This window comes from Delphinapterus leucas, chromosome 13, assembly GCF_059928025.1.
Source record: "Delphinapterus leucas isolate spDelLeu-1000000601 "Yukka" chromosome 13, BTC_Dleu_Yukka2, whole genome shotgun sequence".
In the NCBI taxonomy this organism is placed as follows: domain Eukaryota; kingdom Metazoa; phylum Chordata; class Mammalia; order Artiodactyla; family Monodontidae; genus Delphinapterus; species Delphinapterus leucas.
Window position 1 is genome coordinate 47,916,634 of NC_143141.1, and position 12,890 is coordinate 47,929,523.

At 39.5% G+C, this 12,890-nt stretch overlaps 1 protein-coding gene and 1 long non-coding RNA gene across 10 annotated transcripts in view; one reads left to right on the forward strand and one right to left on the reverse strand.

The window, feature by feature from the left end:
* EFEMP1 (EGF-like fibulin extracellular matrix protein 1) overlaps positions 1 to 12,890 on the forward strand; it is a 71,127-nt gene that overhangs the window by 26,318 nt on the left and 31,919 nt on the right. The gene's annotated exons all lie outside the window — the stretch shown is intronic.
* LOC111186515 (uncharacterized) overlaps positions 1 to 12,890 on the reverse strand; it is a 224,629-nt gene that overhangs the window by 25,332 nt on the left and 186,407 nt on the right. Inside the window, exon 4 of the long non-coding RNA XR_016395437.1 lies at positions 1 to 7,276. This exon is cut by the window's left edge and continues 25,332 nt beyond it. This is a non-coding gene — a long non-coding RNA (uncharacterized LOC111186515). The remainder of the gene's footprint in view (positions 7,277 to 12,890) is intronic.

The window sequence follows — 12,890 nt, forward strand, 5'->3', positions numbered from 1 at the left end:
TCTGCTTTATAACAAAGTGAATCAGCTATACATATACATATATCCCCATATCTCCTCCCTCTTGCGTCTCCCTCCCTCCCTCCCTACCCCACCCATCTAGGTGGTCACAAAGCACCAAGCTGATCTACCTGTGGTATGCAGCTGCTTCCCACTAGCCATCTATCTTACATTTGGTAGTGTATATATGTCAATGCCACTCTCTCACTTCGTCCCAACTTACCCTTCCCCCTCCCCGTATTCTCAAGTCCATTCTCTACGTCTGCGTGTTTATTCCTGTCCTGCCCCTAGGTTCTTCAGAACCTTTTTTTTTTTTAGATTCCATATATATGTGTTAGCATACGGTATTTGCTTTTCTCTTTCTGACTTACTTCACTCTGTGTGACAGACTCTAGGTCCATCCACCTCACTACAAATAACTCAATTTCGTTTCTTTTTATGGCTGAGTAATATTCCATTTTATATATGTGCACATCTTCTGTATCCATTCATCTGTCAATGAACTCTTAGGTTGCTTCCATGCCCTGGCTATTCTAAAGAGAGCTGAAATGAACATTGTGGTACATGACTCTTTTCGAATTATGGTTTTCTCAGAGTATATGCCCAGTAGTGGGATTGCTGGATCATATGGCAGTTCTATTTTTAATTTTTTAAGGAACCTCCATGCTGTTCTCCATAGTGGCTGTATCAATTTACATTCCCACCAACAGTGCAAGAGGGTTAACTTTTCTCCACACCCTCTCCAGCATTTATTGTTTGTAGATTTTTTGATGATGGCCATTCTAACTGGTGTGAAGTGATACCTCACTGTAGTTTTGATTTGCATTTCTCTAATGATTAGTGATGTTGAGCATCCTTTAATGCGTTTGTTAGCAATCTGTACATCTTCTTTGGAGAAATACCTATTTAAGTCTTCTGCCTATTTTTGGATTGTGTTGTTTGTTTCTTTGATAATGAGCTGTGTGAGCTGCTTGTAAATTTTGGAGATTAATCCTTTGTCACTTGCTTTGTTTGCAAATATTTTCTCCCATTCTGAGGATTGTCTTTTCGTCTTGTTTATGGTTTCGTTTGCTGTACAAGAGCTTTTAAGTTTCATTAGATCCCATTTGTTTATTTTCGTTTTAATTTCCATTTCTCTAGGAGGTGGGTCAAAAAGGATCTTGCTGTGATATATGTCATAGAGTGTTCTGCCTATGTTTTCCTCTAAGAGTTGTATAGTGTCTGGCCTTACATTTAGGTCTTTAATCCATTTTGAGTTTATTTTTGTGTATGGTGTTAGGGAGTGTTCTCATTTCATTCGTCTACTTGTAGCTGTCCAGTTTTCCAGCACCAATTATTGAAGAGGCTGTCTTTTCTCCATTGTATACTCTTGCCTCCTTTATCAAAGATAAGGTGACCATATGGTGTGGGTTTATCTTTGGGCTTTCTATCCTGTTCCATTGATCTATATTTCTGATTTTGTGCCAGTACCATACTGTCTTGATTACTGTACCTTTGTAGTATACTCTGAAGTCAGGGAGCCTGATTCCTCCAGCTCCATTCTTCTTTCTCAAGATTGCTTTGGCTATTCAGGGTCTTTTGTGTTTCCATACAAATTGTGAAATTATTTGTTCTAGTTCAGTGAAAAATGCCAGTGGTAGTTTGATAGGGATTGCATTGAACCTGTACATTGCTTTGGATAGTATAGTCATTCTCACAATGTTTCTTCTTCCTATCCAAGAACATGGTCTATCTCTCCATCTGTTTGTATCATCTTTAATTTCTTTCATCAGTGTCTTATAGTTTTCTGCATACAGGTCTTTTATCTCCTTAGGTTTATTCCTAGGTGTTTTATTCTTTTTGTTGCAATGGTAAATGGGAGTGTTTCCTTAATTTCCCTTTCAGGTTTTTCGTCATTCGTGTGTAGGAATGCAAGAGATTTCTGGGCATTAATTTTATGTCCTGCTACTTTACCAAATTCAATGATTAGCTCTAGCAGTTTTCTGATAGCATCTTTAGGATTCTCTGTGTATAGTATCATGTCATCTGCAAACAGTGACGGTTTTACTTCTTCTTTTCTGATTTGGATTCCTTTTATTTCTTTTTCTTCTCTGATTGCTGTAGCTAAAACTTCCAAAACTATGTTGAATAATAATGGTGAGAGTGTACAACCTTGTCTTGTTCCTGATCTTAGAGGAAATGGTTTCAGTTTTTCACCATTAAGAACGATGTTGGCTGTGGGTTTGTCATATATGGCCTTTATTATGTTGAGGTAAGTTCCCTCTACGTGTACACTCTGGAGAGATTTTATCAACAATGGGTGTTGAATTTTGTTGAAAGCTTTTTATGCATCTATTGAGATGATCATAAGGTTTTTATCCTTTGATTTGTTAATATGGTTTATCACACTGATTGATTTGCATATATTGAAGAATCCTTGCATTCCAGTGATAAACCCCACTTGATCATGGTGTATGATCCTTTTAATATGCTCTTGGATTCTGTTTGCTAGTATTTTGTTGAGGATTTTTGCATCTATATTCATCAGTGATATTGGCCTGTAGTTTTCTTTCTTTGTGACATCTTTGTCTGGTTTTGGTATCAGGGTGATGGTGGCCTCGTAGAATGAGTTTGGGAGTGGTCCTCCCTCTGCTATATTTTGGAAAAGTTTGATAAGGATAGGTGTTAGCTCTTCTCTAAATGTTTGATAGAATTCACCTGTGAAGCCATTTGGTCCTGGGCTTTTGTTTGTTGGAAGATTTTTAATCACAGTCTCAATTTCAGAGCTTTTGATTGGTCTGTTTATACTTTCTATGTCTTCCTGGTTCAGTCTCAGAAGGTTGTGCTTTTCTAAGAATTTGTCCATTTCTCCCAGGTTGTCCATTTTATTGGCATATAGTTGCTTGTAGTAATCTCTCACGATCCTTTGTATTTCTGCAGTGTCAGTTGTAACTTCTCCTTTTTCATTTTTAATTCTATTGATTTGACTCTTCTTTTTTTCTCGATGAGTCTGGCTAATGGTTTATCAATTTTGTTTATCTTCTCAAAGAACCAGCTTTTAGTTTTACTGATCTTTGCTATTGTTTCCTTCACTTCTTTTTCATTTATTTCCAATCTGATCTTTATGATTTCTTTCCTTCTGCTAACTTTGGGGTTTTTTGTTCTTCTTTCTCTAATTGCTTTAGGTGTCAGGTTAGGTTGTTTATTTGAGATTTTTCTTGTTTCTTGAGGTAGGATTGTATTGCTATAAACTTCCATCTTAGAACTGCTTTTACTGCATCCCATAGGTTTTGAGTCATCATGTTTTCATTGTCATTTGTTCCTAGGTATTTTTTGATTTCCTCTTTGATTTCTTCAGTGATCGCTTGGTTATTTAGGAGTGTATTGTTTAGCCTCCATGTGTTTGTATTTTTTACAGATTTTTTCCTGTAATTGATATCTAGTCTCATAGCGTTGTAGTCAGAAAATATACTTGATACAATTTCAATTTTCTTAAATTTACCAAGGCTTTATTTGTGACCCACTATATGATCTATTCTGGAGAATGTTCCATGAACACTTGAGAAGAAGGTGTACTCTGTTGTTTTTGGATGGAATGTCCTATAAATATCAATTAAGTCCATCTTCTTTAATGTATCATGTAAAGCTTGTGTTTCATTACTTATTTTCATTTTGGATGATCTGTCCATTGGTGAAAGTGGGGTGTTAATGTCCCCTACTCTGATTGTGTTACTGTCAATTTCCCCTTTTATGGCTGTTAGCATTTGCCTTATGTATTGAGGTGCTCCTAAGTTGGGTGCATAAATATTTACAATTGTTATATCTTCTTCTTGGATTGATCACTTGATCATTATGTAGTGTCCTTCTTTGTCCTTGTAATAGTCTTTGTTTTAAAGTCTATTTTGTCTGCTATGAGAACTGCTACTCCAGCTTTTTTTGATTTCCATTTGCATGGAATCTTTTTCCATCCCCTCACTTTCAGTCTGTATGTGTCCCTAGGTCTGAAGTGTGTCTCTTGTAGACAGCATATGTATGGGTCTTGTTTTTGTATCCATTCAGCCAGTCCATGACTTTTGGTTGGAGCATTTAATCCATTTACATTTAAGGTAGTTATCGATATGTATGTTCCTATTACCATTTTCTTAATTGTTTGGGGTTTGTTATTGTAAGTCTTTTCCTTCTCTTGTATTTCCTGCCTAGAGAAGTTCCTTTAGCATTTGTTGTAAAGCTGGTTTGGTGGTGCTGAATTCTCTTAGCTTTTGCTTGTCTGTAAAGGTTTTAATTTCTCCGTTGAATCTGAGTGAGATCCTTGCTGGGTAGAGTAATCTTGGTTGTAGGTTTTTCCCTTTCATCACTTTAAATATGTCCTGCCACTCCCTTCTGGCTTGCAGAGTTTCTTCTGAAAGATCTGCTGTTAACCTTATGGGAATTCACTTGTATGTTATTTGTTCTTTTTCCCTTGGTGCTTTTAATTTTTTTCTTTGTATTTAATTTTTGACAGTTTTATTATTATGTGTCTTGGTGTGTTTCTCCTTGGATTTATCCTGAATGAGACTCTCTGCACTTCTGGGATTTCACTGACTATTTCCTTTCCCATATTAGGGTAGTTTTCAACTATAATCTCTTCAAATATTTGCTCAGTCCCTTTCTTTTTCTCTTCTTCTTCTGGGACCCCTATAATTCAAATGTTGGTGCACTTAATGTTGTCCCACCCAGAGGTCTCTAAGACTGTCCTCAATTCTTTTCATTCTTTTTTCTTTATTCTACTCTGCAATAGTTATTTCCACTGTTTTACCTTCCAGATCACTTATCCGTTCTTCTGCCTCAGTTATTCTGCTATTGATTCCATCTAGAGAATTTTAAATTTCATTTATTGTGTTGTTCATCATTGTTTGTTTGCTCTTTAGTTCTTCTTGGTCCTTGTTAAATGTTTCTTGTATTTTCTTCATTCTATTTCCAAGATTTTGGATCATCTTTACTATCATTACTCTGAATTCTTTTTTAGGTAGACTGCCTATTTCCTCTTCATTTGCTTGGTCTGGTGGATTTTTACTTGCTCCTTCATCTGCTGTGTGTTTCACTGTCTTTTCATTTTGCTTAACTTACCGTGTTTGGGGTCTCCTTTTTGCAGGCTGCAAGTTTGTAGTTCCCGTTGTTTTTGGTGTCTGCTCCCAGTGGCTAAGTTTGGTTCAGTGGATTGTGTAGGCTTCCTGGTGGAGGGGCATTGTGCCTGTGTTCTGTTGGATGAGGCTGGGTCTTGTCTTTCTGGTGGGCAGGACTGTATCCAGTGGTGTGTTTTGGGGTGTCTGTGATCTTATTATGATTTTAGGCAGTCTCTCTGCTAATGGGTGGTGTTGTGTTCCTGTCTTGCCAGTTGTTTGGCATAGGGTGTCCAGCACTGTAGCTTTGCTGGTCATTGAGTGGAGCTGGGTCTTAACGTTGAGATGGAGGTCTCTGGGAGAGCTTTTGCCGTTTGATATTATGTGGAGCCAGGAGGTCTGTTGTGGACCAAGGTCCTGAACTCAGCTCTCCCACCTCAGAGGCACAGGCCTGACACCTGGCTGGAGCCCCAAGACCCTGTCAACCACATTGCTCAGAAGAAAAGGGAGAAAAAAAAGAAAGAAAATATAAAATAAAACAAAATAAAGTTATTAAAATAAAAAAATTTTAAACTTATTAAAAATTAAAAAAATTTAAAAGTATTAAAAAAAGAAAGAAGAGAGCAACCATACCAAAAAACAAATCCACCAATGATAACAATCAGTAAAAATTATACTAAAAAAAAAAAAAAGTCCAAAAAAACGGACAGACAGAACCCTAAGACAAATGGTTAAAGCAAAGCTATACAGACAAAGTTACACAAAGAAGCATACACATACACACTCACATAAAGAGAAAAAGGAAAAAAATATATATATGTCTATATATAAAAAAAAAGGAAGAGAGCAACCAAATCAATAAACAAATCTACCAATCATAATAAACTCTAAATGCTAAACTAAGATAAACATAAAACCAGAAACAAATTTTAGATGCAGCAAGCAAACCCCAAGTCTACAGTTTCTCCCAAGTCCACCACCCCAATTTTGGGATGATTCATTGTCTATTCAGGTATTCCACAGTTGAAGGGCACATCACGTTGATTGTGGAGATTTAATCCGTTGCTCCTGAGGCTGCTGGGAAAAATTTCCTTTCTCTTCTTTGTTCCCACAGCTCCTGGGTTTTAGCTTTGGATTTGGCCCTGCTTCTGCATGTAGGTCGCCTGAGGGTGTCTGTTCTTCGCTCAGACAGGACAGGATTAAAGGAGCAGCTGATTCGGGGGCTCTGGCTCACTCAGGCTGGGTGGAGGAAGGGGTACGGATGCAGGGCGAGCCTGTGGTGGCAGAGGCTGGAGTGATGTTGCACAAGCCTGAGGCGCGCCGTGCTTTCTCCCGGGGAAGTTGGCCCTGGATCACGGGACCCTGGCAGTGGCGGGCTGCACAGGCTCCCGGGAGGGGAAGTGTGGATAGTGACCTGTGCTTGCATACAGGCTTCTTGGTGGTGGCAGCAGCAGCCTTAGCATTTCATGCCTGTCTCTGGGGTCCGCGCTGATAGCTGTGGCTCGCGCCCGTCTCTGGAGCTCGTTTAGGTGGTGCTCTGAATCCCTTCTTCTCGTGCACCCCGAAACAATGGTCTCTTGCCTCTTAGGCAGGCCCAGACCTTTTCCCGGACTACCTCCCGGCTAGCTGTGGCACACTAGCCCCTTCAGGCTTGTTCCCGCAGCCAACCCCACTCCTCTCCCTGGGATCTGACCTCCAAAGCCCCGAGCCTCAGCTCTCAGCCCCCGCCCCCCCCCCGGGTGAGCAGAAAAGCCTCTCGGGCTGGTGAGTGCTGGTCGGCACCAATCCTCTGTGCGGGAATCTCTACGCTTTGCCCTCCGCACCCCTGTGGCTGCGCTTTCCTCCATGGCTCCGAAGCTCCCCCCCTCCGCCACCCCCGTGTCTGCCCGAGAAGGGGCTTCCTAGTGTATGGAAACTTTCCCTCCTTCACAGCTCCCTCCCACTGGTGCAGGTCCCGTCCCTATTCTTTTGTCTGTTTTTTCTTTTTTCTTTTGCCCTGCCTAGGTACGTGGGGAGTTCCTTGCCTTTTGGGAAGTCTGAGTTCTTCTGCCAGCGTTCAGTCGGTGTTCTGTAGGAGTTGTTCCACGTGTAGATGTATTTCTGATGTATTTGCGGGGAGGAAGGTGATCTCCACATCTTACTCCTCCGCCATCTTGAAGGTCTCCCCACACCACCTTTCTTGCAAGGACTTTTCAGTCTACCTGAAAGGGGTTAGATAAGGTCATATTTTTAAAAATTAAATGATACATAGATAGAACAGATTGGTGGTTGCCAGAGGTGGGGGGTGGGGGGTGGGCAAAATGAGTGAAGGGAATCAAAGGTACAAACTCTCAGTTATAAAATAAATAAGTCATGGGGATATAACATACAGCATGGCAACTATAGTTAATAACACTGTAGTGTATATTTGAAAGTTGCTAAGAGAGTAGACCTTAAAAGTTCTCATCACAAGAAAAAAAATTCTGTAACAATGTATGGTGATGGACATTAACTAGATGTATTGTGGTGATCATTTCACAATATCCACAAATATCAAATTGTTAGGTTGTACGCCTGAAACTAATATGATGTTGTATGTCAATTATACGTCAATTTAAAAAAGAAAAGAAAAATAACCAACACAAATAATTCAGCTCAACAATTCAAGTCAACAAAACCCTCCTTGAGGGCCTCAGTCCCCATGTAGTCAATGGTTACCAAGAAGCACTGGAGGGGTCCAAAGGAGGGATTGGTTGCTGCAACCAAGGGCCAGTTAGGGATTTGTGGAGGGAGCAGATGTGATATGGGTCATGAAGGATGAACTGGATGTTAATAAACCTGAGAAGAGAAAGGCAGGCTTTGCTGGGTGGACACCCTGTATACAGAGTAATGGGTTTGGGGTGAGGGAAAGAGGGACTACTATAGGGGAAGCAGGAAACAGGATAGGAAGGTCATTGGAGGAAATTTATGTAGAACCCTGAATTCTTGTTAAGCCATTTAGATTTAGTACTGTCAAAATTAGCGAAAGATTTTGAGCAAGGAGTGACCTAATAAAAATGCTACCTCCAGATAGTTGTAGGATAAGGAGGAAAAATAAGCATACACATATTGTTAAATGTATTAAATCAACCTAATAGGACTTGGGTGGGGGACTGGGACAGAGAGGGCATATGTCAGTCTGACTGACTGAAAATTGAGTAAGTTTCTCAAGAAAGAATGGTACTAACTTTCAAGTTAGTACATATAGTAACGATGCTAATAAGAGGTATAAAAAGGTAGTTGAATCCATAAGGACTATTTTCAGAATCATAATAATAATTTAATAATTTGTTTAAAACTATTTCTAACAGACACATTCATTATTTTTGTACGTAAGTGCTTCTCCTGAGTCAAATGATGATTCTAAACAAGTTCCACTCCAAGTAGGGTCAACAGTTTATGATATTGTTTAGCAATACATTTATTCATAGGTATTACAAAGGTAAACATCAAACTTGTAAATTAATAACATTTTGGTGTAACTTCATCTTCTGCACCCAGTGAAATAACCAGTTAGGAGCTAAGTAAGCCCTTAAATGATCTTCTGGACAATCATCCTTTCTGCTTCGTGCCCACATCCATTAAACAGTAGAATGTTCGTTAGTCATAATGTAGGACCCAAGGAATATGGAGCAAGTCTCTAACCATAAACTGTGTCTAAACATAGACCTTTAAGAGTTTCTCTTATCTTAACATGTTTAAGTCTGTGACACTGCAATATGCAATGAATACAACCTAAGCAGAGTCATGCCTTAGTTAAAATAAGGTTTTGCAATTACAGAAAATTATGGCAAGATGCAATTATCCATAGGCCCACTCTCCCCTGTGAGTCTCCTACCATCCATTTTGCAAATAAGCATGAACTAAGGGAGTAATCTGTTTACAAATAGAGGAGAGCAACAAGTTCTCCTGATATGTCTAGGGGAAATGCATTTTCCAGTTAAAAATTATCTTTGTTTAAAAATAAGAATTTGAATGGAATACAAAAAGGGGAACAGCAGTTTTGGAGTGGGGGTGAGGCTAGATTGCTAAGCTAATAAAGCAAGAACTTAAGAACATAAGAATGTATAGTTTAGCCTATGGAATAATCCAAAGGAATTTTAACTAGACTTAGAGATCACTTCACTAAGTCTTGATACTCTTTGGTTTGGGGGGGGTGGGGACATTGTTTTGTTTCGTCTTTGCTTTTGTTCTTTTGAAGACCTACCCAGAGCAAGAATTTTGCAAAGGCAAAACACCTGGTTTGTTCATTTATTGATCTATTTAAGTGTCCATTCTGGAACACTTCATAAACAATAGTCAGGTCTATACTTTTCTTCTCAAGAGTGAGGTCTGCTGGAGATGATGTGTTAGTTGTCTAGGTTTGCTTTTTAATTTTATGTTGGATTTGGGAATAATAAGATGGGGGGGAAATATTTTAACAATTGCTCTGTTACTTACAGTTTGGGAGGTAGCACAAGACCACAGAGTATCCTGTAGCTGGATCATCCCTAAACATAATTTCCAAGTGTGAGATTATTCAACAAGCCTGAGTAGAGTAACTACTGTGTGCAAAGCACAGTAGGTGTTGAGAATACAAAGATGAAAGCTTATGGTACCTGCCCACAAAGCACTCACAGTCTGAGCAAGTAGACAGTAACAGCAATGTGAAATTTTGAGTCCCGTTTCAGAAACTTCCCAGAGAAGGTACTACCAGGCGTCAGTCTTGGGAAGTTGTGGGAATTAGCCCTTAATGAACTGGGGGAAGGAAAGGAGGGAAAGAGAAAGAGTGTTCTAGGCAGAGGGAACAGTATTTGCTACGGTCGTTAAGTAGAATACAGAAGAAACAAGTGTTCTGTACAATTCAGTGAGCAATACAAGATGACAGGTTAAAGTCAAATCCTGAAGGGCCTTGCATGTCATGTTAAAAAGTTTGGATATCATCCTGAAGATAGTGGGAAGTGGCATAATCAGCTTTGCTTACAGAAGAGGTAAACACATCATTTGCTTTTAAAACTTATTTCTGAGTTCTAAATTTGTTAACCCAATAAGATAATTTTATTGTAGTTAATTAGGACTGGTTTTATTCTTCATTTATACCAGTGCTACAAAGGCAAATTAAGTATGAATTTCATTATAAAAACAGCACAGTTCTGTTTGTAAGTTTAAATCTTTATCAAACATAACACAGTGGGGAAAATACCTTAGCTCAAGGAAAAGCTTCTATAAAGTCAAAACCAGCCTTAAAATTCCACTCGGCATGTAGTCATTGTTCCAGGCCATTACGATTTTATCCACACAGAATATAACTGTATACTCTTAAAGCATTTTTACTACTTGAGATTTGTTCCATCTTAAAATTTGTACTAAAACTTACTGGAAAACTAGTTTGAAAATAAAATTGCAACTCAGCCTTTGCAGAAGCTACGAGAGGTTCTACACATTTCCCTTATTTGGCATAGCATACCCTAGTCTTGTAAAAAAATTGTTGTAGTGACAATATAATTGTAGAAATACTATGGAAGCATTGAGTGTTATTTATCTTAAGTGTTTTGCCACTTTATAATATAATAGTGCTAGAATTTACACATCAAATCTAATGGAGAGCTCAACTGGTACCTTTAACAAATTGAGGCTATAAAATTTTATAGGCCACTGATGTGTGCCTAGGGATATTCAGCCACTGGTTTCCTAGTGGAGAATGCCAGAATTCAGTGGTCAGAGAAAAACTTCTTTAGGACCCTAAGCCACACAGAGTGCCAGAGGCACTCCTTCATCCTTAAGGTGAGTCTAGTTAAGGAGAAGAGGGGTGGGGGGATAGCTGTCCAAGATCTCTCCAAGGCAGTGGATTTTCCACAGATAGCAAGTATGCTGCTCTTCCTCTTCCTTAGCAAGGATAATCTGTAGATACAGCAGTCCCAGAGGTCAGTTGGACAATCTGCTTTCAGCTGTCATCTTACATTGGCCAAAGGAACCCGGGAAAAGAAACTTAAAGAAGGTGGACGTGAGCTGGACCTAGAAGGGGAATCTATCCTGTTAAGGTAGAAGGGCTGGAGAGAGGATTACGGTCAAAGGCAGACAAGTGGCAACATATGTTTGCACATGGCAGTATATTGCCTGGCTGATATGGAGGGCCATACAAGATGGCACTGATGAAAGGACTAGTTTTTAGATGAAACTACCTGTTATATTGCAGTGAGGTTCATCCAATTATACAGGACCTTCTGCATTTTACTGACATCTATGTGAGTAGTCACAGGATTAGGTGGCTGGTGTTGGGGTTCTGGGGGCCTGTATAGCAGCCCACCTCCCTGAGGAGATGAAGACGGTGGGGACAGCCTGCTGAGCTCCTGAGGGGTGCACTGGAGAGTCATAGCACTGGGCTAGGGAAACAGCACTCACAAACCATTGCTGAAGCAGCAGTGCCCAAGGCCTGCACACCAGTAGGAGATGGTCCTCACCCTACCTTGGATGTGGCAGCAGTCAGAATTCTCAAGGTAAAAGAATGGTCTGCCCAATTGAGGTGAACTTGAGAAAGGGCAAATGCAAAAGCAAATACTGAAATAGGAAGAAGGAATCAGAAATGCAGGATGGAAAAAGGTGGGATAATAAGACAACAGAGAAGGAAGTCAGCCTTGTCACCTGCTAATTTGTCACACTGCCACCATAAGCATAGTGTTTTTCCTCAAGCTTTAAATTCTTTAATTTTTCCTATTAATTTTCTCTGTTTTACCTTTAATATGGGAATAAGAATCTATCATATATACATATATAATTTTTGTAAGGCCATAATGAAGGCATTTGGAGGTCATTTGGTTTCCAAAGAAACCAAAATTAATTTTCCAAAGAAAATTTTTCTAATATGCCATGAGTTTTTACTATATTACTAGCATAGCTTTTTTTCTTTTTTTTTTTTTTTTGCGGTACGCGGGCCTCTCCCGTTGCGGAGCACAGGCTCCGGACGCGCAGGCTCAGCGGCCATGGCTCACGGGCCTAGCCGCTCCGCAGCATGTGGGATCTTCCCGGACCGGGGCATGAACCCGTGTCCCCTGCATCGGCAGGCGGACTCTCAACCACTGCGCACCAGGGAAGCCCCTACTAGCATAGCTTTTAACAAACAAAAATTGGCTCCAGATCAAATCCTCCTGTGTGATAGGACTGAATGGGTGCTTCACCAACTACAAATGATATAGATCACTATTATGTTTAGCGGAGACTCCTCAGACCTGCTCATTTGACTCATTTACATGCAGTTTTTCCCACTACGTTTGAAAATATTCCCCATCTGTTCTCTAGTTCTGATCTATAATTTCATCACTGTCTTGAAAGATGATGACCATAATATCCTTGACATAGTCAATATAATAAATAAAAATTGCTTCTGAATTTTACACTTTCACAGCTTTTTCATAGCTAGAACTTGTTCACACAAAAGTTCTTAGAGTAACACTTATGTTCTAATTAGAGCTCTAGTTAAAGCTATGTTTGCTAAGTAGTCTTCATAAGCATTAACATTCCATTTCTGTGTCTGGGTCCTATTGCCACCAACTGTCCTTTCATATCACAAAATATTATAAAATGCAAAAGATTCTAGATTCTTTTTCTTTTGCCACATCACATTTGTGTGAATGTTTGCAATTTCCCTAATGAGAAATAACTTTAAGAAAGAAAGGCTGATTTTGCCTGTTCTTGCATCCATTCATCTGGAATACGCAAAAGCAAGGGAAGTCATTTGATGCTATGGTTGTTCCTCATGATTGGATTTCACCGTCACACTCAAAATATGACACTGAGCAAAGAAACCAAGATAGGATGTGT